We start from the raw sequence: 5,283 nt of genomic DNA on the forward strand, positions 1-5,283 counted from the left end.
CTTGAATGTAGCAAACTAAATGTGACAAGTAAGAAGATCTGAGTGGTACAAACAGTAGACTATAATAGATGCTCTTGATACTCCATCCAGATTACCTTCACTAGATCAGTGAGGTAATCCATCAACCAGCTGCTATATTACCTGCAAAGCTCATAGCTCTCCATTTTCTGTAGGACTGTGCTTGCCCAAAAGCAACCTTCTCTTTCAGAAAGTTACCCAACAACAACCCTTGGCCAACAACTGACATGGCAGTATGATGCATCAGGGTGCAACCAATGTGATGGTGTCCTGTGATGTATAATTTGTCCTCCAGTGCTCCTGTAGTACCAAGCTGAATCTATTTTCCAGCAGAGACCACATTGTTGCTTAGGTTTCTTCTTCCTGTCCTTCCCTGCTTCCCTCACCTTGCTTCCCCTGAGAGAATTCCCCTAATAAGTAACTTTCACAAAAATTCCCATCTCAACCTCTGCTCCTAGGAAACCCAACCTAAGATACTCTCCCTGACTGAATTCCTTCCCTACATCTCCCAGGAGTAAATAGTCTTAGGAAGGTATTATGTTTATTATACATGCATGTATATCTAAATATTACACAGTGTTTGAGGATGAAATTTATATGAATTGCATCATTTTATCTTTCTGGGTTTTTTTTCACACTTAGAGTTTCTGAGAATATGTATGCAAAATCATTTCACTGCATTTATTAATTTGTGTTACCTCAAGGATTTTTAAAATTTTCTACTACACGCAAAAAAAATACAGCTATGAGCATTTTTGTACCTGAATGTATTTATCTAAATTTGACTCTTAGGAAAGAAATTGCTAGGTGAAAGTATGTATGCATTTTTAAACTAATTGCCATTTTTTTTTTCAAAAAGCAGTTGAAGTGATTTATAGAATCACAAGGAAAGTTAATGTGTTTACAATATTCTACATTTTCACTAATACATGTATTCCAATATTTTAATGTCTCCTAATTTCTTGAGTGTATGGTCACATTGTGGTTTCAAATTGCATTTACCTGTTTACTAGCAAGGTAGACCATCTTTTCATTTGTTTATTGGTAACTCAGGCTTCCTCTTTTGAGAAATGTCTGTACGTATGACTGGAATAGTCTTCTGTAGAACTGTATTTATTAATTGATTCATAGGAATTCTTTAGACATTCTGAATATTAGTATTCCGTATGGAGGCTGCCTTTTCATTTTATATTGTATCTTTTGATGTACAATTTTTTAAAAGTTTAGTTTAGTTGAATTTACTAACTCTTTTACCAGATTCTATTTTCAACTTGTTTAGAAAACTGTTCCCTGCTCCAGTGTCACGAAGATATTTTCCCAATTTCCCCCTAACTTTTGGAATTCTGCTTTCCAACCTTCAGAACAGATTTTTATTATGAGAGTATCAATTGCCCCACTACAATTTATTAAATTGTCCATTTTTTTCATCCTAATCAGCAATGACAGCCCATTTATTAACTATGTAGGTCTATTTCTTAGTTTTGTATTTTGTTTTACAAGTCTTCATATATATCTATAAACCAGTCACGTTGGCCTAATTGACCTATCTTTATTTTTACTTGATATTTGGTAGAGCAAGTCACACCATTTGTTCTTTTTTGGTCAAAATTTTTCTATCTTATGCCCTTCCATGACACTCGAAAAATACATTTGAGTTCCACTAAAAATTCTTTTGGGCTTTAATTGAATATATAGAATAATTTAGTGAAATGACATTCTTAACATACTGATTACCTGAATCTTTCCATAATAATAATAAATTATTTTAGCTCATTTTATTTTAGTTATTTAGTTATTTTAGTTCACATGCGTTTTGGCACTATTTTTATTGTTTTCTATAGTTTCCTGCTTCTTTCAATGTTTATTTCTAAGTTGACTTCTAAATTTGATGCTATTTCAGAGTAGTATTTTTCAACATTTATTTTTAAGTGATTTTATTAACTTAGCATTTAATATCTAATTACATGTTTCAAAAGTCTCTTACTTCTTCAAAACATTCTTCCCCTAACCAGAAGCATCTAATATTATGAATTTTTAGTGTGCTTATATATGAAAGCATGTATATACAGTTTTTTTATATAAATGAAAGAGCATTTTATATAGAAAATATATGTAACTTGCACAGGCATACCTTAGAGATATTGCGGGCTCAGTTCCAAACCACCACAATAAATGAATAAAAGCAAGTCAAATGAATTTTTTTTTGTTAAAGCAAGTTAAATGAATTTTTTTTTGTTTCCCAATGCATATAAAAATTATATTTACACTATACTATGATCTCTTATATGTACAATAACATAATGTCTTAAGAAAACCATGTGCATATCTTAATTAACTATATTACATTGTTAAATGAATTGCTAAAAATTGCTAACCTCATCTAAGCTTTCAATCTCACCTAAGCTTTCAAGTCATAATCTTTTTGCTGGTGGAGGTTTCTTGCCTCAATGTTGATGGCTACTGACTGATCAGGAGTGATGGTTGCTGAAGTTTAAGGTGTCTGTGGCAATTTCTTTAAATAACAGAATAATAAAAGTTTGCTGCATCAATTGACTCTTTCATGAATGACTTCTCTGTAGCATATGGTGCTGTTTGATAGCATTTGGCCCAAAGGAGAATTTCTTTCAAACTTGAAGCCAATCCTCTCAAACTCTGCTGCTATTTTATCAACTAACTTTATGCAATATACTTTGCATAAGGTACCTTGTTGTTGTTTTAACAATCTTCACCCATCTTCACCAGCAATAGATTCCATCTCAATGAAATCACTTCATTCATTAGGAGCAGCTCCTCATACATTCAAGTGTTATCATGAAATCGTAGTAATTCAGTCCCATCTTGAGGCTCCACTTCTAATTCTAGTTCTCTTGCCATTTCCACCACATCTGCCATGACTTCCTTCACTGAAGTTTTGAACTCCTCAAAGTCATCCATGAGGTTAGAATCACCTTCTTCTAAGAGAGAGAGAGAGAGAGAGAGAGAGATCGAGTGGAGGAGGGGCAGAGAGAAAAGGATATTCAAAGTGGGTTCTGGGCTGACAGCAGCAAACCCAATGTGGGGCTGGAACTCACAGACTGTGCGATCATGACCTGAGTCGAAGTCGGATGCTCAACCGACCGAGCCACCCAGAAGTCCCACAGATGTTCTTAATAGCATCCAGAATGGTAAATTACGTCTAGAAGGTCTTCCTCCATCAGAGGAATCACTATCTGTGGCAACTATAGCTTTACAAAATATACTTTTTAGATACTAAGGCTTGACCATCAAAATGATTTCTTGATCCATGGATTTCCACATGGATATTGTGTTAGCAGGCATGAAAACAACATTAATCTCTTTGTACATTGCCATCAGACCTCTTGGGTGACAAGGTGTGCTTCAGTGAGTGGTCATATTTTGAAAGGAATCCTTTTTTTCCGAGTTGTAGGTTTCAGCAGTGAGCTTAAAATATTCAGTAAACCATGTTATGAATAGATGCACTGTCATCCAGCCTTCATTGTTGCATTTTTAGATCACAGGCAGAGTAGATTTAGCATAATTCTTAAGGGCCTGAGAACTTTTGGAATGGAAAACTAGCAGAGGCTTCAATTTAAAATCATGAGCTGCATTAGCCCCTAACAACAGAAGCCAGCTTGTCCTTTGACTATATAAAGCCAGACACTAACTTCTCTTCTCTAGCTATGAAAGTTCTAGATGACGTCTTCTTCCAATAGAAAGCTGTTTCACAGGAGGTTCCAACAGAAGGCTGTTTCACAGAAACTCTGTGGTTTAGTGTAACCACCTTCATTAATTATCTTAAGTCTATCTTCTGGATAACTTGCTGAAGTATGTGCATCAGCACTTGCTGCTTCACTTGGCACTTTTCTGTTACGGAGATGGCTTCTTTCCTTAAACCCTATCAACAAGCCTCCGCGAACGTCAAACCTTTCTTCTGCTACTTCCTCACCTCTCTCTGCCTTCAGAGAACTGAAGGGATTCAGGCCTTGCTCTGACTTAGGCTTTGGCTTGAGGCAACGTTATGATGATTTGATCCACCATGCAGGTTACCGAAACTTTTTCCACGTCAGTCAGCAATAGGGCTCTTTTCTTTTTTTTATCATTCATGTGTTCACTAGAATAGAACTTTTAATTTCCTTCGAGAATGCTTCCTTTGCAGTCACAATTTGGCTGTTTGGTGCAAGAGGCCTACCTTTCAGTTTGTCTGGGCTTCAAACATGCCTTCCTCACTGAGCTCAATCATTTCTAGCTTTTTATTTAAAGTGAGAGATGTGTGACTCTTCCTTTCACTTGAACACCTAGAGGCCTTTTTAGGGCTATTTGCTTGCCTAATTTCAAGATATTATGTTTCAGGGAATGGGAAGACCTGACAAGAGGGAGAGAGGTGGGAGAATGGCTGGTTGATAGAACAGTAAGAACACACTGAATATTTATTAAGTTTGCTGTCTTATATGGGTGCAATTTGTGGCACCCCAAAATAATTACAACAGTAACAGCAAAGATCACTAATCACAGATCATCATAACAAATACTAATGAAAAAGTTTAAAATATAAGAAGAATTGTCCAAAGTGACACAAATGGATTACGCAAATGCTAATGGGAAAATGGTGCTGAGAGACTTGCTCAACGCAGGGTTGCCATAAACTTTCAATTTGTAAAAAACACAGCATCTGAGAAATGCAATAAAGCAGAGTACAATAAAATGAGGTGTGCTTGATGTATTTTTAAAAAATAATATCAAAATTGACAACTGTGTAGTAACCCCCCCTACATAAGAGATATTCTATTAATAATCCTCTAGGATTCCAGCTATCACCTTCCATCATCTATTCTGTTTATTTACTTTATGGCATTTTTGGAGATCTGCTTTTTAATAGCATTGCACAAAAGAAAATCCATATTACTTTTTTTTTCTCTCACTAAAGTTCATAGACTTTTTTTGTTTTTTTTTCCTACAACAATGTATAGCTTTTTCCTATAGTGTCTTTTGTCCTTCCTATAATTCTGGAGTGTGTGTTTCACTGCAGGTTCAGTTCTATGTAGAGTGACAGTTTGGACACTATCCAGGAAGATATACAGTGGCACTAGGATGACCTGGCAATGGTTTTGAGTTGACATTAACATAGTATTAACTCATCATCTAAGTGAATGGGCTATCTCACCTTAATGCCTGATTATCTGCTATCTTTCTATGTCTTCAGACACTTCAGTTGTAATTTTAATTAGGTAAAATCCTTGATATTTTATTGTTTGTCATTATAAAAAG

Source organism: Panthera onca, chromosome B1 (genome assembly GCF_046562875.1).
Source record: "Panthera onca isolate mPanOnc1 chromosome B1, mPanOnc1 haplotype 2, whole genome shotgun sequence".
In the NCBI taxonomy this organism is placed as follows: domain Eukaryota; kingdom Metazoa; phylum Chordata; class Mammalia; order Carnivora; family Felidae; genus Panthera; species Panthera onca.